At 45.2% G+C, this 24603-nt stretch overlaps 1 protein-coding gene and 1 long non-coding RNA gene across 3 annotated transcripts in view; one reads left to right on the top strand and one right to left on the bottom strand.

Annotated features, from left to right (window-relative positions):
* The window catches only part of LOC137424676 (T-cell surface glycoprotein CD4-like), an 88689-nt gene that overhangs the window by 27353 nt on the left and 36733 nt on the right, over window positions 1-24603 (bottom strand). The gene's annotated exons all lie outside the window — the stretch shown is intronic.
* LOC144889727 (uncharacterized) lies at window positions 22406-23176 on the top strand. The gene is made up of 2 exons (XR_013622025.1): window positions 22406-22501; window positions 22686-23176. It is a non-coding gene; the product is annotated as an uncharacterized LOC144889727 (long non-coding RNA).

Genomic DNA, 24603 nt, shown 5'->3' with positions numbered 1-24603 from the left:
GATTACTAAAACAGTGTCTTATTTACGACAAGTCGTCAGGGGAAAACCAGATGATAGGTGTATGGGTGGGGGAGTGGCTTTGGCCAGTGCCGGATTTACATTGTGGGGGGCCTGGTACAATTATTTGTGGGGTGCCTTTTATTTTGAGAGACCAAAATCATAGCATGCCTCTATGCAGAAACACTGTTCACCAACGCATGTCTGAGTGGAACATTTGCTTAATTCTATTGTTTTTAAATAGCTAAAAAAATACAAATGAAATGTAAATGCTGGTGAAAATAAAGGACAGAAACAAAATATATGATATAATTTGCATATGCAATTATTGTAAAAAATAAAATCGAATTAAAGCTTGACATGTGAAAATATCTATCTATAATTCCAGTAATCTCTGTCTGTCTGTCTGTACGTCTGTACGTTTGTCTGTGACCGCTGTTTCTCGACAACCACGGGTCCGATATACTTTTAACTTGCCAGGTATATTGCTGGGGACCCGAGGATGTGCCTTTTCAAGGTTTCATATTAATCGGACAATTACTTACCGAGCTATGTCCAAAAAACGATTCAACCAATCAGAGAGCAGCGAACGATCGCGTGTGCCGAACGTGGCGGGCACACTCTGCCTCGGATGGCACATTTGAGAGCGTATTCATTTATTTCACGTTTGCAAACTATGTTGGCGTTAAACTATGTTTTACAACTAATAAAAACGAATTTGCGATTCATTCGCTTTCCTGCGCGTTTGTGCACGCGATGGCGATTTCTTTACCAAACTCCGGAAGCCGTTCGCTTTGGACCAAACCATTGCATGTAAATAGAGGGGGGGGATTGTCACCACTCGCAAGCCGTTCGCTTTGGACCAAACCATTTCATGTAAATAGAGGGGGGGGATATAATTTTAGATATAGATATAGTACGGGCATGCCCTAGTATTATAAATGCACAAAATCAATTAATATTTGCCACCAAGCTGGAATATTGGCTCGTGATTACAACAGCAAGACAAATCTATTTTATGGGGTGATACAATTCTTAGGGAGTGTTCATAATTTATGTAGGGGGGAGAGGGGCGGTGCAGTCGTAGGGTGGGCACAAAATTCCAATGAACTTTTGGTTCTAAGACATCTTGAAAAGTAAGTTCACCCCCACAAAAAATATTCCATATTAAATGCCAAGTCTGTAGTAGATTCAATTCCCGTGGTTACCTTGTTCAGACTGTTTATACGACGCCATCAGCGATGCGCCGGCGTAACGAATCTGGCGCCGAGAAACTTTGACTCGAGAAGGTTTATTGATCACATGGTTTGCTTTTACCATGACCGCGACTAGAGGGATCGTGATCACGTGTCCTATGTGCGGTGTATACACGGAGGTATATATAGAACCTGGAGAGCCAATGAGATGCGGCGCAGCATTAGCAGCCGTGAAGCCGAGTGGCGGCCATATTGGCGGGCCGAATGTTTTGTCAACAAACCATTGCGCCCATCAGTGACTAATACTAGTAATAGACTCGACAGAAGAAGTAAAATTTAAAATTGTGCAGTTGAAGTTGAAACCAGTATATCAATGGTCATTGAAGAGAATGGAATACTTGTTGCACTTTTCTTTCTGTCTGTTTATTGGACACATTAAAGAATAATATATTTACAATGATCATGTCACACTGCAAGTCACTGCCTGAAGCAAGATACTTTTCAATGGAAAATCTGTCAATAGTTTGTGTATGAAAACAAATGATAACAACCAAAAGGACAAATTTTTTTTTATACAAAAAGGCATACAAAACATTGTACAATTTACATCAAAGTACATCAGCTGTTATAATATAGTTTCTCTTTGGAAAGTATCAACTGGGAGGGCAATGTGTAGGCTACAACTGATACACACCCACCTGCAAACCCACAATTATTACAATGCACCTAACAAAAATGAGCACAAATCCTGACAAATTATAAATAGTACCAAGTCAATAAGTTGAAGACAGACTTGCAAACAGAATGTTGACAGCTTTTTCTGACGTGAACACTGCATTAAATGTATGTGGTCATAATTATCCAATGATGAACAGAGGTGTGGATCAACGGTTGATTCACTGGTGAGCAAATAGTACCAATTTACTGTATTTCTTTCTGATCTGCTTGTCCTTTACATCCTCATTCATCATTTTGACCACGTGATGGAAGCGTATCTTGCAATAACATCGTGAGACAGAGCAAATCAAAGTAAAGATATGGTTGCTGTCCACTTCACAATCAAACATGTGTTCCTCTAGGGTAGAATATGTTGACAGCCCAACCTCAGACAATACAAAACTGGGAACTGTAGATTTAATTCCACGTTCACTGGGCATTTTTCCATTGGTGACGGTAAGAAGCCTTTTGATATTGTCTCAGGGGACTAGATTTTGTTAATGTGACCTTTAAAAGAAACAAAAAACCACATTTGACATTTCGAAGCAAATAAATTGATCCTTGAAAGTGATGTAAACTGATATCGAACTCAATTCATGGACAGTTCTGTGTTAAACTTCTGTACGTTTTCCAGAAGTATCTCTTTATTTTGCACATTAGCCAAATTTTTTTTCAACAAAAACAAAAGCTAAATTATGACTGGGATTACGGACAGTAAAATTACAGTTCAGTACTTCGCGTAACCCCCACGAGCATCCAGGAGAGCACGTACACGTCGAGGCATGCTGTTCACGAGATTTGCCAAGGTTTGGACAGGAATTGCTTGCCATGCAGTGACAATAGTCTCCTGCAATTCACGCACAGAGGTAGGCTGCTGGTCCAAGTTGTCGATTTGACACGTTAATTCTGCCCACAAGTTCTCTATCGGATTCATATCCGGGGACATGGCAGGCCACCCCATATGCTCTACATCATGGTCAGCAAGAAAGTGTTGGATCATGCGAGCTCAATGAGGCTGTGCATTGTCATCTTGGAAGACAAAGTTTCCCCGAAAGGCTGCACGAGCAAATGGAAGCAATGTTTCTTCCAGAATTACCCTGTACTTGAACTGGTTCAGGTTCCCATTCAGAACAACCAGGTCAGTTTTGCCCCCTGCATGAAAAGCAGCCCAAATGGTCACCCCACCACCTCCAGCTTGGACTCTTGGCACTATACAATCTTTGTTGTCTTTGTTGTAGGCTTCATGCACTTGTCTGCGCACTCGGACGCGGCCATCTTGACGAGAGACCAGAAATCTAGACTCGTCACTGAAGGTCATGTGGTTCCAGTGTCCTGGCTGCCATTGACGGTGCTCTCTGGCCCACTGCAATCGGCGCTGGCTGTGTTGTCTGGTCAGGCGTGGCTTTCTCAGGGGATGCCTGGCACGATAGCCTGCTTGAACCAGTCGTTGGTTGACTAGCCTTCTGGATACAGGCACATTTGTCAGTTGCTGCAACTCAGCCCTAAGCCGATTAGCTGACTTGGTACGGCCATTGCAGACCAACCGGTGCAGCTGGCGATCATCCCTCCTTGTGGTTCTGCGGGGACGTCATGGCCTCGGTATTGGAGTAGGGACACCCCTCTGAGCATTTCGTTTCAGGATCTTTGACACCTGACCTTGAGTGATGCCATACTGCCGAGCAATAGCACGCTGTTTCATGCCAGAATTTCGTAAAGCCACCACTCCATGACAAACAGCATTGTCAAGTTGACGGACCATCTCCAGAGGAAGCGGCAATAACTTTTGTAGACGTGCAGCAGTTGTTTTCCACTAATACAGAACGCAACAACCCTTATATACCCGATTGTGAAGCCAATCGTCAAATGTGCCTGTCCTTACATTTTGTCATGCCACCTGTGATATAATCCTGTTGTTGACTTTTTGCTGTGAAAGACAATCAGTGACATGGTTCTTTCAACAAAGACATCACCGAAGGGTAAAAGAAACTCACCAGATTGATATACTGAGTTCAGCAAGTAAACCCAAGTCAAGAAAAAAAAAAATTCCATATTAAATGCCAAGTCTGTATAAACGAAGGTGTGTGTGTGTGTGTGTGTATGTGTGTGTGTGTATGTGTGTGCATGTGTGCGCATGTGTGTGTGTGACTGTGTGTGTGCGTGTGTGTGTGTGTGTGTGTGTGTGTGTATGTTTGTCATACTTTTTCACGTCTATTAATTAATTACGTACTATTCAAATGTGCCAATTAACCCTTCAGACTGCCGAGACCCCTAAGATCTTGGAAGACCCTAAAACGCTTGACCCAAAAGACCCCCCGATGACCCAAAAGATCCAGATGACCCAAAAGTCCCTGAGGACCCAAATCACCCAAAAGTCCGCGATGACCAAAATCACCCAAAAGTCCCCAAGGACCCTTAAGTCATTGATGACCCAAAACACCCAGATGACCCCAAAATACCCCGATCACCCAAAAGTCCCCGAGGCCCCAAAAGACCCTTGCGGAATATCTTGAAAAATAAACGAACTACTAACTTCTAATCTGGTGTGTGGGTGTATCTACGCATAAGGAAGAACGCTATTGAAAATTGGGTCGCCACGTCAAAATCCAAGATGGCCGCCTTGCGTCTTCCACTCTGTCAACTCACATCACTTCACCGACGGGGGACCTAGGCGTAACGCTTGTTCTCCTTTACTTTGGAATTGAACTCGCCTGTGGTGAGTTGCAGGTGCCTGCAATATAAAAATCACTCATTCAACCAGTTTGAATAGAGTAAAGGAGTCATTCTGCTGTTTTGTGTCACTGTGTGTACCGCAATGAGCATAGAGAAAGAAAGGAAACCAGAGAATAGTCTGTGGAGGTCAGACAAAAGATTGTAGCCAAGCATGGACCATCTCGAGGCTACAAGTCCATCTCCAGAGAATTTGATGTTCCTGTGTCCACCGTACGCAATTGTTTCAGGAAGTCTAAGCCCAATCGCACTGTAGCCAACCTCCCTGAACGTGGCTGCAAGAGAAAACTTGATCGAAGATTGCAGCAAAGGATTGTTTGAATGGTGGAGAAAGCACCTCGATCAACTGCCAATAGTGTAGCAGCATAGCAAACCTGTTGTGCATTTTGTGATACAAGCACCAAATTTGGCACAAATGTACATTAATATGTTGCGAACATTTTCAGATATTGGGCCACTTGAAATTCCGTAATTTTTTTTTTCAAATTTTTTCAAATTTCGTAATTTCAAATTTTTCGGGTGACACCGTCACAATTTCGGTCTTCGAGGCCGGCCGATATAGTGGGGCGGCTTAGCCCAAATATTCAAAAGAATTGTGCATTTTGTGATACAAGCACCAAATTTGGCACAAATGTACGTTAATATGTTGCGAACATTGTGTGGTCAGCAATGAAGACGAGAGTCTGAATTACATGTATGCAAAAGACCTTGTGAACCAGTGAAGCAAATACACGGGTAAGCATGAATTAATTCTAGGGCATGATATAATTTCCATGATGTTTACCTCTACACTCAATGGTGGAAGGAGGTAATGTTTTGATCCCAGCTTGTCTGTATGTCTGTTTGTCTGTTAGTCCACAAAATTCCAGACAAAGCTTGTAGTAGTGGTAGTTGCAGTGGTAGTGGTGATAACAGAAATTGTTATATAGAACTGAACTTATATTATTATTACTAGGGCATGCCCGTACTATATCTATATCTAAAATTATATCCCCCCCTCTATTTACATGAAATGGTTTGGTCCAAAGCGAACGGCTTGCGAATACGGTGACAATCCCCCCCCTCTATTTACATGAAATGGTTTGGTCCAAAGCGAACGGCTTGCGGAGTTTGGTAAAGAAATCGCCATAGCGTGCACAAACGCGCAGGAAAGCGAAAGAATCGCAAATTAGTTTTAATTAGTTTTAAAACATAGTTTAACGCCAACATAGTTTGCCAACGTGAAATAAATGAATACGCTCTCAAATGTGCCGTCCGAGGCAGAGTCTGTTCGCCACGTTCGGCACACGTGATAACTCGCTGCTCTCTGATTGGTTGAATCGTTTTTTGGACATAGCTCGGTAACTACTTGTCCGATTAATATGAAACCTTGAAAAGGCACATCCTCGGGTCCCCAGCAATATACCTGGCAAGTGTAAAGTATATCGGACCCGTGGTTGTCGAGAAACAGCGGTCACAGACAAACATACAAACATACAAACATACAAACATACATACACACACACAGAGATTAATGGAATTATAGATAGATATGCAGAAAATAACTTCATTTCTATATGCCCTGCAGTGGACAGGTTAATTGGTTTATGCACTGAAGGGGTCACACTGGTGTGCACTGCTGTGTTCTGCCTCACTGAGTTGTTCAGGTATGATGTACTCAGCACAAGCTTCCGGTCGGCCCGGAGGTGGGGGTGCGGGGCCTGTCACGGAACGTCAAAACAAACGGCCTGCCGGGGCCGCCCAAAAGTCGGGCGTGAGGGGCGCGTCCACTAATGGAACGCCTCTCGCTTCCCAGATCGAGGGCCACGTGGTCAGGAGAACCTCGTCCCTTCCGGTCACACTTTGCCTATCGGCCGGCCTCGAAGACCGAAATTGTGATGGTGTCACCCGAAAAATTTGAAATTACGAAATTTGAAAAAATTTGAAAAAAAAAATTACGGAATTTCAAGTGGCCCAATATCTGAAAATGTTCGCAACATATTAATGTACATTTGTGCCAAATTTGGTGCTTGTTTCACAAAATGCACAATTCTTTTGAATATTTGGGCTAAGCCGCCCCACTACAAACAGATTCAAGCTGACGTTCAGACACAAGGTACGACAGTTTAAACTCACACCATCCGTCGCCAACTCGATGAAAGGGCGTTCTATGGTAGGAGACCTAGGAGGACCCCACAGCTAAGAAAGCTCGACTGGAGTTTTCCAAAATGCACCCGAACAAGCCAAATCCTTCTGGAAGAATGTCTGTGGACAGATGAGACCAAATTAGAGTTTTTTGGTCAAGCACATCATCTCGATGTTTACAGAAAAAAAAATGAAGCCTTCAAAGAAAATAACATCTTCCCTACAGTCAAACATGGAGGAGGTTCTGTGATATTTTGGGTTGCTGTGCTACCTCTGGCACTGGGTGCCTTGAATGTTTGCATGGCATCATGAAATCAGGAGACTACCAAGGTATTTTGGAGCGCAATGTTCAACCGAGTGTCAGAAAGCTGGATCTCTGTCGAAGGTCATGAGTCTTGCAGCAGGACAATGACCCCAAACACTCTTCAAAAAGCACCCAGGAATGGCTCAAGACAAAACGCTGGACTGTTCTGAAGTGGCCAGCAATGAGTCCAGATCTAAATGCCATTGAACACCTGTGGGGAGATCTGAAAACAGCAGTTGGGAGAAGGCACCCTTCAAATCTGGGAGAACTGGAGCAGTTTGCACAAGAAGAGTGGGCCAAACTGCCAGAAGAGAGGTGAAGGAAGCTCATTCATGGCTATAGGAAGCGCTTGACTGCAGTTATTTTGTCCAAAGACTGTGCTACCAAATATGAAGTCGAGGGTGTCAATAATTTTGTCAATGCCATTTATTTTTATTTTCTGATTTAAAAGGATATAGTTCTGAATAAAAAAAAACAAAGGTTCTGTAATATTAACAGTGAAATAAAGAATTGTGGAGACCAAATACTTTTGTCAATTTCAACTTATTTTTGAGAAAATTGTGAGTTATTTGAAAAAAATGCAAGGGTGCCAATATTTTTGGCCGCGATTGTAATTTTGGGTCTAACGTGGCCATGTAAACAAACAGAACATGCAATTTTGGGTAGAAAACCAACCACATTAATGTGGAACAACCCGTTTGTGTAACAAAAGTAACGGTTTGGTGTGCTATCAGACGTAGCGATTTCATAGAATCTTTTATTTGTGAACGAAGCTCAAACGGTGACGGTCAACACAGATAGCAAGGTGGACATGCTGAGAATATTCCTTTCGACACTGAAGAAGGAAGCAAGACATCACCATTAATTTAGTCGTCTTCCAGCAAGGCGGTGCACAAGTGCAAATATCTAATGGTGCTTTGGGGCTTTTGAGACATTTTCTGTGTGACTCATTTCTCGATGGTCAGGACAACCCACAGCCATGGCAAACTCCACAGATCTGTCTTGTCCCAACTCCTACCTATTGGAGTACTTCAAATCAAATGTCGACCAGAACAATGCACACATGCTGCAGGAGTTGAAATATAACAACAGATGTGAAATCGGACACCTACCAGTTTACTCAGCCGGGTCAGACAAGCTCAGTGTCCATGAGGCAGCTGCCATCCCAGAGTGCCTGGATTGTGCACTTCATCAACTACTAATGATATCGCTCCTGTTACGGGTTCGTGACTTCAGTTATAGTGGTTTTCACCCACTTGACGTAGTGCTGATATTTTGTACTATTATTATCTTCAAACGGCTTATTATTCAGGAACGATTATTTAAAGTTAAAAAGGCTAACTTTAAATGATACAGGACACCGAGCCGGAAAAGGAGAAGACAATGAGTTTAGGAGGAAGAAGCGCGCGAAAAGTCGGGGGAAGGCGGTGATGTCAGCGCTCCGTAACGAGCCAGGTCTACCGACAGCCGCGAGAGGATTTTGAGTTCCTGGAAGGGACATCCGGCGATACGAATATTCGCTGGAGTGGAGAAATCTGCGTAGACAGATTTGGGGTGCTGAGATTCCGACGAATCCTTTCCTCGATGCATCGGCTCAAGCCAGAGCCGTCAGCCATCTTGAACCCCGTGCTTCGGACCTGTGAAGGTTTGCTTCGTGTCGTCTTCTCCCCAACATCCTACCGTCTGTCGGGGATAAGTGGGTGAGACCGCTTCATCTCCAATTACGTTGCGGTTTGCTGAGGGAGCGGTGGAGGTGCGTCTCTGGAGGGCGCCGTTGTACAGTTTGGCAGGAAGAGCACCCTTGTCCACTGTACACACTTTGTATATCGGCGGGAGAGCGAGATTCGGGCTTCGAACGGATTTCGTTCCATCGACCGCTGGAGCGAATCCCATTCGCCTTGGGAAAAGTCATAGAGACATTGAGGAGTGTCTGTTCATTGGCTGGCAGAGCCGTGAGTCACTTGATTTTATTTATATAAGATATATATGGAGTGCACCCTGAATGGCCATTTACTGTACCGTATTACCTGTGTGTGATTTATAATACAAGTTTGTGCATTCATAATCATTGGTGTGGTTTCACTATTGATTTTCAACACAGGGTAATATATTTTTTTCTGCCGGGGTTCCTCTCGGGGTTCGGAGGTTTACCGAGACCAGGGGATCGGTGAGGACCCCGTAACAGAAATTGGGGGCTTGTCCAATTGACTCCAATTGACAATTGACAATTGGGTCTTTGTCCAGGATCTAAAATCCCTAAATTTAGTCCGGGATAGAATTCCCTAGCATTCCCAAATTTTCCAATTTTTGAAATTTTTCAACATTCCCAAATTTTTAAAAGAAACAAAAAATATTTTTTTGTTTTTGTTGGGAAATTTCTTGTGTGAAGGTTAACAGGTGTTAACGGATAGTCACCATGGAGTTTGACGCAGAGAAGTTTACAGCGACCCCGAGTGAGGCACAGTTCCGAGCGTTACTAAAATCGGAACTCTTGATATTGGGCAAACATTTTAGATTGGAGGCCCGAGCTAAAATGAAGAAAACAGAGATGCAGATAGTGGTGATAGAATCTATGGTGGAACTAGGAACATGGAGAGAGGGAGCCTTGTATTGGTTACCAGAAAACAAGAAAATGTGGAGCTCCAAAAAACGGAGATGCAATTGAAACTCCAGGAAAGGTTAGAAGAGAAAAAAGCAGAGGAAAGGAGAGTGGAAAGAGAACTCCAGGAAAGGTTAAAAGTACAGGAAAGAGAACTCCAGGAAAGGTTAGAAGACAAAAAAGCAGAGGAAAGGAGAGCTGCAAGAGAACTCGAAGCAGAGGAGAGAAGAGCCGAAAGGGAGTTAAAGGACCGTGAATTGGCGCATCAACAGGAAATTAAAGTCAAGGAGCTGGAGATAATGAGAGAACGGGGAGAGGTACCACCCATGCCGACTGGTTCGACAAGTAGTCAAAACACCTGGGATGTTGGCAGACATGAGGCTGTTTCCACCCTTCAATGAAAAGGAGGTAGCCAAGTTTTTTTTACACTTTGAGAAAGTGGCTCAAATGTTAAAATGGCTGGAGGAGTCCTGGACCATATTAGTACAAAGTGTTCTGGTGGGTAAAGCTCAAGATATTTATTCGGCTTTACCAATTGAGCAATGTGCAGATTATGAGATAGTGAAGAAAACCATTCTCAAAGCCTATGAATTGGTCCCTGAAGCTTACCGGAAAAAATTCCGGAACACCAGGAAGAGGGAGAATGAGACCCATGTGGAGTTTGCCAGAATGAAAGAAACCGTGTTTGATCGGTGGTGTGATTCAAAAGGAGTCGCGAAAGACTTCGAACTATTGCGACAATTGATCCTGGTGGAGGAATTCCAACAGTGTGTCCACGAGGACATTAAGGTACATCTGGAGGAAAGGAAAGTACCAAAGTTGTATGAGGCAGCAACCATGGTGGATGACTATGCCTTAACACACAGGATGAGGTTCCATCAACCTAACTTCCCACCTAGAGTTCGCACGGAGAGTTATGATACATCTGGTGCAGAGAACGAAGATTCAGGGGGGCGGCCTCGAGATGAAAATGAGGACCCACTCTGATACCACGACTTCTAGAAATCAGAAGACTGTGGTTCCAAGACAGACCTATCGTCCGGGGGGCTCGAGGCAGACCGCCGCCCCCATGCCTTGGCAGACCACGAGGTTCTCCTCCGGGCCTACTTGCGCTTTCTGCCACAAACCTGGACACCTGATGTCACACTGTCATGCTCTGGGAAAGGAAAATCAGGAGCGGAGTTCGACGAGTACAACTCCGAATGCAATGGCCAGTGTGAGAAATCGCCCTGAAAACGGTTACCAACCATTTATTTCAAAGGGGTTTGTGTCACTGGATGGAGACCCGACTACCCAGAAACCTGTTCGGGTATTGAGGGACACCAGAGCACTTCAATCTTTAATGCTTCAAGGCATCTTGCCATTGTCAGAGGAGTCGGCAACTGGTGATAGTGTTCGTTTACAGGGGATTGGTGGCTGTGTTAGAGCTCCACTCCATGCCATCCATTTGGAGTCCGATGTGGTGTCAGGACCAGTCACCATAGGTTTACAAGCCACTCTTCCTGTAGAGGGAGTATCTGTGGTTATCGGGAATGATTTGGCCGGTGGTCAAGTTTATGGTAACCCGAGGGTTGGTAAAGAGCCCAGCAGGTAAAATAACACCACACCAGTTAGGGATGGCGACAAAAGTACCAAGTTATTTGTAGGGGGACTGAACTTCAAAACAAAGGAAGAAGTTCTGACCTCTGTCTTCAACAAATATGGACCGCTTGTGGAAGTGCGGTTGGTAAAAGACAGGGAAACGCAACAGTCAAGATGGTTCGGCTTTGTCACGTTTGCAAGCACAAAGGACGCCAAAGAGTCAGAGAAGAATTGGAATGGCAAGGAGTTGGAGGGTTGGACCATAACAGTAGGGAAGGCATTTCGTCGGCGTCGAGAGGTCTACAGAAGAGGACAACTTGGCGGTAGTTTTGGTGGTGGCCGCAGCCAATATTACTATGGAGGCTCCCAGGGTTACGGCATCTCCCGAAAGAATGATTAGCAGGGTAGCGGCCGAGAAGGAGACCGCTATTCCCGTGACTACTGTGACAAGTGGTCCCACCGTAATTATTAGGAGTCCGGAGAAGGTGAAGCACTGAACGCGGCGGAGCCACCAAGCCCAGATTCCTACATGGACTAACCATGAACGCTATGTTCCTAAAGGCGTCCAGGTAGTGAACTTTCCTGCACTGACGAACCGTGAACTCCACGTTCCTGAAGGCGTCCATGTAGTGAACTTTCCTTCCCAGACTAACCGTGAGCTCCACATTCCTAAAGGCGTCCATGTAGTGAATACTCGGCTTGGCCTCCTGGAAAAAATGCTATCGAGTTGCTTAACTTTGGATTTTTGATCAACCCCTTAACCTTCATTGAAAAAATGAAAAACAAAAATCCGAGGTTGATGAGATGGAGTTTGGCTTTGCAGGAGTCCAACGGGAAATTGAACATGTAAAGGGCAGGGACAATGTCGTTGCTGGTGCTTTGTCCAGTGTGAATTACCTTTGGAAATCTCTGTGGGTTGTGTGAAATTTTGTTGCTTTATTTTTGAGATGTGATAATTGTTGCCCACGGGAATTGATGATTTGGACTGTGAGTTTACTTTTGTGTTTTTTGTTAAAGTTTGCATGCAAAGAAAGTTTTCGCTGTGTTCAAACTTTCTTTCTTGAGGGGGGGAAGTGTTACGGGTTCGTGACTTCCGTTATTGTGGTTTTCACCCATTTGACGTAGTGCTGATATTTTGTACTATTATTATCTTCAAACGGCTTATTATTCAGGAACGATTATTTAAAGTTAAAAAGGCTAACTTTAAATGATACAGGACACCGAGCCAGAAAAGGAGAAGACAATGAGGTGAGGAGGAAGAAGAGCGTGAAAAGTTGGGGAAGACGGTGACGTCAGCGCTCCGTAACGAGCCAGGTCTACCAACAGCCGTGAGGGGATTTTGAGGTCCTGGAAGGGACATCCGGCAATACGAATATTCGCTGGAGTGGAGAAATCTGCGCAGACAGATTTGGGGCACTGAGATTCCGACGAATCCTTGCCTCGACGCGTCGGCTCAAGCCAGAGCCGTCAGCCATCTCGAACCCCATGCTTCGGACCTGTGAAGGTTTGCTTCGTGTCGTCTTCTCCCCAACATCCTACCGTCTGTCGGGGATAAGTGGGTGAGACCGCTTCATCTCCAATTACGTTGCAGTTTGCTGAGGGAGCAGTGGAGGTGCGTCTCTGGAGGGCGCCGTTGTACAGTTTGGCAGGAAGAGCACCCTTGTCCACTGTACACGCTTTGTATATCGGCGGGAGAGCGAGATTCGGGCTTCGAACGGATTTCGTTCCATCGACCGCTGGAGCGAATCCCATTCGCCTTGGGAAAAGTCATAGAGACATTGAGGAGTGTCTGTTCATTGGCTGGCAGAGCCGTGAGTCACTTGATTTTATTTATATAAGATATATATGGAGTGCACTCTGAATGGCCATTTACTGTACCGTATTACCTGTGTGTGATTTATAATACAAGTTTGTGCATTCATAATAATCATTGGTGTGGTTTCACTATTGATTTTCAACACAGGGTAATATATTTTTTTCTGCCGGGGTTCCTCTCGGGGTTCGGAGGTTTACCGAGACCAGGGGATCGGTGAGGACCCCGTAACAGAAATTGGGGGCTTGTCCAATTGACTCCAATTGACAATTGACAATTGGGTCTTTGTCCAGGATCTAAAATCCCTAAATTTAGTCCGGGATAGAATTCCCTAGCATTCCCAAATTTTCCAATTTTTGAAATTTTTCAACATTCCCAAATTTTTAAAAGAAACAAAAAATATTTTTTTGTTTTTGTTGGGAAATTTCTTGTGTGAAGGTTAACAGGTGTTAACGGATAGTCACCATGGAGTTTGACGCAGAGAAGTTTACAGCGACCCCGAGTGAGGCACAGTTCCGAGCGTTACTAAAATCGGAACTCTTGATATTGGGCAAACATTTTAGATTGGAGGCCCGAGCTAAAATGAAGAAAACAGAGATGCAGATAGTGGTGATAGAATCTATGGTGGAACTAGGAACATGGAGAGAGGGAGCCTTGTATTGGTTACCAGAAGAACAAGAAAATGTGGAGCTCCAAAAAACGGAGATGCAATTGAAACTCCAGGAAAGGTTAGAAGAGAAAAAAGCAGAGGAAAGGAGAGTGGAAAGAGAACTCCAGGAAAGGTTAAAAGTACAGGAAAGAGAACTCCAGGAAAGGTTAGAAGACAAAAAAAGCAGAGGAAAGGAGAGCTGCAAGAGAACTCGAAGCAGAGGAGAGAAGAGCCGAAAGGGAGTTAAAGGACCGTGAATTGGCGCATCAGCAGGAAATTAAAGTCAAGGAGCTGGAGATAATGAGAGAACGGGGAGAGGTACCACCCATGCCGACTGGTTCGACAAGTAGTCAAAACACCTGGGATGTTGGCAGACATGAGGCTGTTTCCACCCTTCAATGAAAAGGAGGTAGCCAAGTTTTTTTTACACTTTGAGAAAGTGGCTCAAATGTTAAAATGGCTGGAGGAGTCCTGGACCATATTAGTACAAAGTGTTCTGGTGGGTAAAGCTCAAGATATTTATTCGGCTTTACCAATTGAGCAATGTGCAGATTATGAGATAGTGAAGAAAGCCATTCTCAAAGCCTATGAATTGGTCCCTGAAGCTTACCGGAAAAAATTCCGGAACACCAGGAAGAGGGAGAATGAGACCCATGTGGAGTTTGCCAGAATGAAAGAAACCGTGTTTGATCGGTGGTGTGATTCAAAAGGAGTCGCGAAAGACTTCGAACTATTGCGACAATTGATCCTGGTGGAGGAATTCCAACAGTGTGTCCACGAGGACATTAAGGTACATCTGGAGGAAAGGAAAGTACCAAAGTTGTATGAGGCAGCAACCATGGTGGATGACTATGCCTTAACACACAGGATGAGGTTCCATCAACCTAACTTCCCACCTAGAGTTCGCACGGAGAGTTATGATACATCTGGTGCAGAGAACGAAGATTCAGGGGGGCGGCCTCGAGATGAAAATGAGGACCCACTCTGATACCACGACTTCTAGAAATCAGAAGACTGTGGTTCCAAGACAGACCTATCGTCCGGGGGGCTCGAGGCAGACCGCCGCCCCCATGCCTTGGCAGACCACGAGGTTCTCCTCCGGGCCTACTTGCGCTTTCTGCCACAAACCTGGACACCTGATGTCACACTGTCATGCTCTGGGAAAGGAAAATCAGGAGCGGAGTTCGACGAGTACAACTCCGAATGCAATGGCCAGTGTGAGAAATCGCCCTGAAAACGGTTACCAACCATTTATTTCAAAGGGGTTTGTGTCACTGGATGGAGACCCGACTACCCAGAAACCTGTTCGGGTATTGAGGGACACCAGAGCACTTCAATCTTTAATGCTTCAAGGCATCTTGCCATTGTCAGAGGAGTCGGCAACTGGTGATAGTGTTCGTTTACAGGGGATTGGTGGCTGTGTTAGAGCTCCACTCCATGCCATCCATTTGGAGTCCGATGTGGTGTCAGGACCAGTCACCATAGGTTTACAAGCCACTCTTCCTGTAGAGGGAGTATCTGTGGTTATCGGGAATGATTTGGCCGGTGGTCAAGTTTATGGTAACCCGAGGGTTGGTAAAGAGCCCAGCAGGTAAAATAACACCACACCAGTTAGGGATGGCGACAAAAGTACCAAGTTATTTGTAGGGGGACTGAACTTCAAAACAAAGGAAGAAGTTCTGACCTCTGTCTTCAACAAATATGGACCGCTTGTGGAAGTGCGGTTGGTAAAAGACAGGGAAATGCAACAGTCAAGATGGTTCGGCTTTGTCACGTTTGCAAGCACAAAGGACGCCAAAGAGTCAGAGAAGAATTGGAATGGCAAGGAGTTGGAGGGTCGGACCATAACAGTAGGGAAGGCATTTCGTCGGCGTCGAGAGGTCTACAGAAGAGGACAACTTGGCGGTAGTTTTGGTGGTGGCCGCAGCCAATATTACTATGGAGGCTCCCAGGGTTACGGCATCTCCCGAAAGAATGATTAGCAGGGTAGCGGCCGAGAAGGAGACCGCTATTCCCGTGACTACTGTGACAAGTGGTCCCACCGTAATTATTAGGAGTCCGGAGAAGGTGAAGCACTGAACGCGGCGGAGCCACCAAGCCCAGATTCCTACATGGACTAACCATGAACGCTATGTTCCTAAAGGCGTCCAGGTAGTGAACTTTCCTGCACTGACGAACCGTGAACTCCACGTTCCTGAAGGTGTCCATGTAGTGAACTTTCCTTCCCAGACTAACCGTGAGCTCCACATTCCTAAAGGCGTCCATGTAGTGAATACTCGGCTTGGCCTCCTGGAAAAAATGCTATCGAGTTGCTTAACTTTGGATTTTTGATCAACCCCTTAACCTTCATTGAAAAAATGAAAAACAAAAATCCGAGGTTGATGAGATGGAATTTGGCTTTGCAGGAGTCCAACGGGAAATTGAACATGTAAAGGGCAGGGACAATGTCGTTGCTGGTGCTTTGTCCAGTGTGAATTACCTTTGGAAATCTCTGTGGGTTGTGTGAAATTTTGTTGCTTTATTTTTGAGATGTGATAATTGTTGCCCACGGGAATTGATGATTTGGACTGTGAGTTTACTTTTGTGTTTTTTGTTAAAGTTTGCATGCAAAGAAAGTTTTCGCTGTGTTCAAACTTTCTTTCTTGAGGGGGGGAAGTGTTACGGGTTCGTGACTTCCGTTATTGTGGTTTTCACCCATTTGACGTAGTGCTGATATTTTGTACTATTATTATCTTCAAACGGCTTATTATTCAGGAACGATTATTTAAAGTTAAAAAGGCTAACTTTAAATGATACAGGACACCGAGCCAGAAAAGGAGAAGACAATGAGGTGAGGAGGAAGAAGAGCGTGAAAAGTTGGGGAAGACGGTGACGTCAGCGCTCCGTAACGAGCCAGGTCTACCAACAGCCGTGAGGGGATTTTGAGGTCCTGGAAGGGACATCCGGCAATACGAATATTCGCTGGAGTGGAGAAATCTGCGCAGACAGATTTGGGGCACTGAGATTCCGACGAATCCTTGCCTCGACGCGTCGGCTCAAGCCAGAGCCGTCAGCCATCTCGAACCCCATGCTTCGGACCTGTGAAGGTTTGCTTCGTGTCGTCTTCTCCCCAACATCCTACCGTCTGTCGGGGATAAGTGGGTGAGACCGCTTCATCTCCAATTACGTTGCAGTTTGCTGAGGGAGCAGTGGAGGTGCGTCTCTGGAGGGCGCCGTTGTACAGTTTGGCAGGAAGAGCACCCTTGTCCACTGTACACGCTTTGTATATCGGCGGGAGAGCGAGATTCGGGCTTCGAACGGATTTCGTTCCATCGACCGCTGGAGCGAATCCCATTCGCCTTGGGAAAAGTCATAGAGACATTGAGGAGTGTCTGTTCATTGGCTGGCAGAGCCGTGAGTCACTTGATTTTATTTATATAAGATATATATGGAGTGCACTCTGAATGGCCATTTACTGTACCGTATTACCTGTGTGTGATTTATAATACAAGTTTGTGCATTCATAATAATCATTGGTGTGGTTTCACTATTGATTTTCAACACAGGGTAATATATTTTTTTCTGCCGGGGTTCCTCTCGGGGTTCGGAGGTTTACCGAGACCAGGGGATCGGTGAGGACCCCGTAACAGAAATTGGGGGCTTGTCCAATTGACTCCAATTGACAATTGACAATTGGGTCTTTGTCCAGGATCTAAAATCCCTAAATTTAGTCCGGGATAGAATTCCCTAGCATTCCCAAATTTTCCAATTTTTGAAATTTTTCAACATTCCCAAATTTTTAAAAGAAACAAAAAATATTTTTTTGTTTTTGTTGGGAAATTTCTTGTGTGAAGGTTAACAGGTGTTAACGGATAGTCACCATGGAGTTTGACGCAGAGAAGTTTACAGCGACCCCGAGTGAGGCACAGTTCCGAGCGTTACTAAAATCGGAACTCTTGATATTGGGCAAACATTTTAGATTGGAGGCCCGAGCTAAAATGAAGAAAACAGAGATGCAGATAGTGGTGATAGAATCTATGGTGGAACTAGGAACATGGAGAGAGGGAGCCTTGTATTGGTTACCAGAAGAACAAGAAAATGTGGAGCTCCAAAAAACGGAGATGCAATTGAAACTCCAGGAAAGGTTAGAAGAGAAAAAAGCAGAGGAAAGGAGAGTGGAAAGAGAACTCCAGGAAAGGTTAAAAGTACAGGAAAGAGAACTCCAGGAAAGGTTAGAAGACAAAAAAAGCAGAGGAAAGGAGAGCTGCAAGAGAACTCGAAGCAGAGGAGAGAAGAGCCGAAAGGGAGTTAAAGGACCGTGAATTGGCGCATCAGCAGGAAATTAAAGTCAAGGAGCTGGAGATAATGAGAGAACGGGGAGAGGTACCACCCATGCCGACTGGTTCGACAAGTAGTCAAAACACCTGGGATGTTGGCAGACATGAGGCTGTTTCCACCCTTCAATGAAAAGGAGGTAGCCAAGTTTTTTTTACACTTTGAGAAAGTGGCTCAAATGTTAAAATGGCTGGAGGAGTCCTGGACCATATTAGTACAAAGTGTTCTGGTGGGTAAAGCTCAAGATATTTATTCGGCTTTACCAATTGAGCAATGTGCAGATTATGAGATAGTGAAGAAAGCCATTCTCAAAGCCTATGAATTGGTCCCTGAAGCTTACCGGAAAAAATTCCGGAACACCAGGAAGAGGGAGAATGAGACCCATGTGGAGTTTGCCAGAATGAAAGAAACCGTGTTTGATCGGTGGTGTGATTCAAAAGGAGTCGCGAAAGACTTCGAACTATTGCGACAATTGATCCTGGTGGAGGAATTCCAACAGTGTGTCCACGAGGACATTAAGGTACATCTGGAGGAAAGGAAAGTACCAAAGTTGTATGAGGCAGCAACCATGGTGGATGACTATGCCTTAACACACAGGATGAGGTTCCATCAACCTAACTTCCCACCTAGAGTTCGCACGGAGAGTTATGATACATCTGGTGCAGAGAACGAAGATTCAGGGGGGCGGCCTCGAGATGAAAATGAGGACCCACTCTGATACCACGACTTCTAGAAATCAGAAGACTGTGGTTCCAAGACAGACCTATCGTCCGGGGGGCTCGAGGCAGACCGCCGCCCCCATGCCTTGGCAGACCACGAGGTTCTCCTCCGGGCCTACTTGCGCTTTCTGCCACAAACCTGGACACCTGATGTCACACTGTCATGCTCTGGGAAAGGAAAATCAGGAGCGGAGTTCGACGAGTACAACTCCGAATGCAATGGCCAGTGTGAGAAATCGCCCTGAAAACGGTTACCAACCATTTATTTCAAAGGGGTTTGTGTCACTGGATGGAGACCCGACTACCCAGAAACCTGTTCGGGTATTGAGGGACACCAGAGCACTTCAATCTTTAATGCTTCAAGGCATCTTGCCATTGTCAGAGGAGTCGGCAACTGGTGATAGTGTTCGTTTACAGGGGATTGGTGGCTGTGTTAGAGCTCCACTCCATGCCATCCATTTGGAGTCCGATGTGGTGTCAGGACCAGTCACCATAGGTTTACAAGCCACTCTTCCTGTAGAGGGAGTATCTGTGGTTATCGGGAATGATTTGGCCGGTGGTCAAGTTTATGGTAACCCGAGGGTTGGTAAAGAGCCCAGCAGGTAAAATAACACCACACCAGTTAGGGATGGCGACAAAAGTACCAAGTTATTTGTAGGGGGACTGAACTTCAAAACAAAGGAAGAAGTTCTGACCTCTGTCTTCAACAAATATGGACCGCTTGTGGAAGTGCGGTTGGTAAAAGACAGGGAAATGCAACAGTCAAGATGGTTCGGCTTTGTCACGTTTGCAAGCACAAAGGACGCCAAAGAGTCAGAGAAGAATTGGAATGGCAAGGAGTTGGAGGGTCGGACCATAACAGTAGGGAAGGCATTTCGTCGGCGTCGAGAGGTCTACAGAAGAGGACAACTTGGCGGTAGTTTTGGTGGTGGCCGCAGCCAATATTACTATGGAGGCTCCCAGGGTTACGGCATCTCCCGAAAGAATGATTAGCAGGGTAGCGGCCGAGAAGGAGACCGCTATTCCCGTGACTACTGTGACAAGTGGTCCCACCGTAATTATTAGGAGTCCGGAGAAGGTGAAGCACTGAACGCGGCGGAGCCACCAAGCCCAGATTCCTACATGGACTAACCATGAACGCTATGTTCCTAAAGGCGTCCAGGTAGTGAACTTTCCTGCACTGACGAACCGTGAACTCCACGTTCCTGAAGGCGTCCATGTAGTGAACTTTCCTTCCCAGACTAACCGTGAGCTCCACATTCCTAAAGGCGTCCATGTAGTGAATACTCGGCTTGGCCTCCTGGAATAAGTGCTATCGAGTTGCTTAACTTTGGATTTTTGATCAACCCCTTAACCTTCATTGAAAAAATGAAAAACAAAAATCCGAGGTTGATGAGATGGAGTTTGGCTTTGCAGGAGTCCAACGGGAAATTGAACATGTAAAGGGCAGGGACAATGTCATTGCTGGTGCTTTGTCCAGTGTGAATTACCTTTGGAAATCTCTGTGGGTTGTGTGAAATTTTGTTGCTTTATTTTTGAGATGTGATAATTGTTGCCCACGGGAATTGATGATTTGGACTGTGAGTTTACTTTTGTGTTTTTTGTTAAAGTTTGCATGCAAAGAAAGTTTTCGCTGTGTTCAAACTTTCTTTCTTGAGGGGGGGAAGTGTTACGGGTTCGTGACTTCCGTTATTGTGGTTTTCACCCACTTGACGTAGTGCTGATATTTTGTACTATTATTATCTTCAAACGGCTTATTATTCAGGAACGATTATTTAAAGTTAAAAAGGCTAACTTTAAATGATACAGGACACCGAGCCAGAAAAGGAGAAGACAATGAGGTGAGGAGGAAGAAGAGCGCGAAAAGTTGGGGAAGACGGTGACGTCAGCGCTCCGTAACGAGCCAGGTCTACCAACAGCCGTGAGGGGATTTTGAGGTCCTGGAAGGGACATCCGGCAATACGAATATTCGCTGGAGTGGAGAAATCTGCGTAGACAGATTTGGGGCACTGAGATTCCGACGAATCCTTGCCTCGACGCGTCGGCTCAAGCCAGAGCCGTCAGCCATCTCGAACCCCATGCTTCGGACCTGTGAAGGTTTGCTTCGTGTCGTCTTCTCCCGAACATCCTACCGTCTGTCGGGGATAAGTGGGTGAGACCGCTTCGTCTCCAATTACATTGCGGTTGCTGAGGGAGCGGTGGAGGTGCGTCTGTGGAGGGCGCCGTTGTACAGTTTGGCGGGAAGAGCACCCTTGCCCACTGTACACGCTTCGTATATCGGCGGGAGAGCGAGATTCGGGCTTCGAACGGATTTCGTTCCATCGACCGCTGGAGCGAATCCCATTCGCCTTGGGAAAAGTCATATAGACATTGAGGAGTGTCCGTTCATTGGCTGGCAGAGCCGTGAGTCACTTGATTTTATTTATATAAGATATGTATGGAGTGCACTCTGAATGGCCATTTACTTTACCGTATTACCTGTGTGTGATTTATAATACAAGTTTGTGCATTTATAATCATTGGTGTGGTTTCACTATTGATTTTTCAACACAGGGCAATATTTTTTTTTCTGCCGGGGTTCCTCTCGGGGTTCGGAGGTTTACCGAGACCAGGGGATCGGTGAGGACCCCGTAACATTCCTTATTGCTTGATGAAGCATTTTTCTACAAAAATAAACCAAAATTTATCTATTCCTGTATTTTATTAGATGTAAAAAAAATCCACTAATAAAAATCATCCAGTTAAATAAAAAAATTGCACATCATTTTGGACCATCCTGGAGATATTTAGTTATTGTGCTGCGGCACGTTTAGGTTCTCATGCAAAACACGCATATTGAATTCATCAGCTGGCTTTGTGTATTTTGTGATTTGTTCACCATTTATATCAATGATCGTTGTGCTGCCTGCGCGCACAGGCAATCTGGTGGTGAACGACTCTTTGATGTCAAGATTGAACCGCTTGCGACAATTCCTCCGGAACTTTCTGCCTCACGTCTCTGGGGATTTGGTTGACTTTGTGAACAGCGATGGCCGTTCCTGGCCAGAGCGCGAGTCGAGCGCTTTCGATAAGGTTGTACAGTTGATGGACGCAACTCGTCAAATAGCCCTGGGGGGAGTCATATTGAATATTGAATGGAGATGAAGGTTCTTGGGTGGGAATCCGAGTTGTTTGTTCCTCGATCAACACCTGGTAAAGCTGGTCGTGTCTGCGATTATGAACAGGAAGGGTTGAGGAGTACGGAATGGCCATTAAATTAGCCGTTTCTGCAGACGAAACAATGGCATTGTTAACAGCAGAGCACAAAAGGACAGTGATGGACGATAAATATGGTGAGATACCCTAATCCTGATTCCACTGGTGTAGTTAATGGTGGGTTCCGCTGGGGGATGACTTGCTGAGACGCACCACCACTGCCAGGGGAATGAAAGTGATGACTATGTTGGAAGCCATTTACGGAGCGAGAAGAACGCCGACTATGGCTTTGTTGCTTGTGTTCGTAAACCAAAGTTGACAAATGGAATTGTAATTGAGAAGGATCTGGATTTATTTCAAGATCAATTAAAACCCTGTAAAGATGCTCTACCACGTTGCTGCTGAACCATGTTAATGATAGCACGATACGTGCGCATGCCTCAGGTGCTTGTCGATGTCCCATGCTCCGACCGGCATTCTATCCTCCAGGACGAAGACAACATCTTCGTTAACCAGCGCAGTGGAGAAAGACGCGAGCTGCCCGCTTTGCAGCTATCTCTCCTGATGTACGTGATTTGCTGTTATCAGATTTGTGGAAGGCTCGAGAGCCTCCCGTCACACACCCATGAGATTTAAGATTTCGATGTTCTTCCTCGACCACATCCCTTCACCTTTTCCCAGAGGGCATTGCAATTTTCATTACCGGATGGGATTTTTTAAATTTGTTTGTTTGTTTTTTGTCACTGCCAGGTCTGCGCTGCAATGCTGTCGTGTCGGTGGTTCTGTTGTATACACCACCTCTTCATTGTCCAAGCAGCAGAATACACAGGTGGTCAGTGAAGCTGTGTATCGCTCTGCGGCATCGTTCTCTATCGACGCCCGGCCGGACGATCTCTCTTACATGCGCAGAGTGTTTGGGCGTCATTTCTGCTTCCACCCAACTGTTGCCGTGGGTCAGATGGTTGTTCCATATTTACCACTAAACTTTGGGCCGGTCTACTTCTGCAAGATCACAAGGCATGCTTAGTCTGTGTCTTCGACAGACATTTGTTCAGACTCTGCCTGCGGTTATAACTATTGGCTGATTTACCTTGTGGACTGTGAAAGAACAGCATGATGAGGGAGAAGTGCACAGCTTCGAAGTTAAAAAAATGCCATGTCAATGGTTGTGAGGTGGTCGGTGGTAGATGATGTAGCAGCTGCTTAGTAGAGATTATGTTTGAATAAAATGAATGAATGAATGCTCGTTTTAAGGCCATTTTCCCCCGCTAGACCAGGGGTTACCCTTGCTATCGCCTTTCCAGGGCTCGCCCAGAGCATGGTTCCCTGTTTGAGGCAATGTTTTTATGGCCGGATGCCCTTCCTGACGCCAACCCTTGGTCGCCTCTTCCCATGTGCAGGGATACGGTGTACCTATTCTAAATCGGGGTACACCCCGGGATCATTCATCCCAGTATTCTAAATCGGGGTACACCCCGGGATCATTCATCCCAGCAAGCTGGTACTCAATTTGCCGACCTTGGAAGGATGTATGGACTGAGTCAACCCCCCTTGCGTTAATTCAGCGATCGACCGGGATGCGAACCCAGGATCCTAGGATCCCAAGCCGGCACCCTAACCGCTAAGCCAACACCAGACTGGTAGAGATTATGATTAATAAATGTAAAAAGATGTTCTCTTACAAGGAACTTTTATTGACGCAGGACGCCATTATTACCAACCTATGGCTGTTTTTGCTCTATCCTATAAAATTCTGAGCGTCAAGCAAGGAAGCAGCACATACAACAACAACAACAGGCATTTTAAGGCCATTTTCCCTGCAAGAGGTGGTGGGTAGGTGCACAGGTGGGTATGTGCAGACGAAGTTTGGGACGATTACACCTCACCACCACCTAATTTAAACCACCTCACCACCACATGATTTAAAACACCTCCACCATATAATTTAAAACACCTCACCCCCACCTAATTTAAAACACCTCACCACCAAGTAATTTAAAACACCTCACCACCATATAATTTAAAACACCTCACCCCCACCTATTTTAAAACACCTCACCACCAAGTAATTTAAAACACCTCACCACCATATAATTTAAAACACCTCCACCACATAATTTAAAACACCTCACCCCCACCTTATTTAAAACACCTCACCCCCACCTAATTCAATAACACCTCACCACCAAGTAATTGAAAACACCTCAGCACCACGTTTTATTTTAGCTGAGGATAATGACTGTACCTGAGTTGCTGTGTTGTCATGATATTATAAAGTTTGTGAAAATAATAATGTTCTGTAAAAAACCGAACATGTTTGTCACAAATCGTTTTCGAATGATGGTGCGGGTGGTGTATTATTCCAGTGTATACTTATGCACATGATTCGATATGAAACGAATTGTTTATTATTTATGACTGCAATGCTTGTTCAATCAAAATGTTCATTTTAAAGTTGAGTGAAGTAAAAAGGTGACAAATCATAACATTGAAGTTCGACTTTCAGGTGTGGAAAGATCTCCAGGTTTCGGGAAATTTCTGATTATTGCCGGATATTGAACTATTTCAGGTGAAGGAGCAATTTCTACAACCACCTAGTAATTGTGAATTGTTTGTAGAGGGAGGGGGTTTCACAAATGTTCTTGCTCCAAGTATGTATTCATGTGCG

The sequence above is a fragment of the Myxine glutinosa genome, chromosome 1 (genome assembly GCF_964187855.1).
Source record: "Myxine glutinosa chromosome 1, kmMyxGlut1.1, whole genome shotgun sequence".
Lineage (NCBI taxonomy): Eukaryota > Metazoa > Chordata > Myxini > Myxiniformes > Myxinidae > Myxine > Myxine glutinosa.
This window is presented reverse-complemented; position numbering and strand designations above follow the sequence as displayed.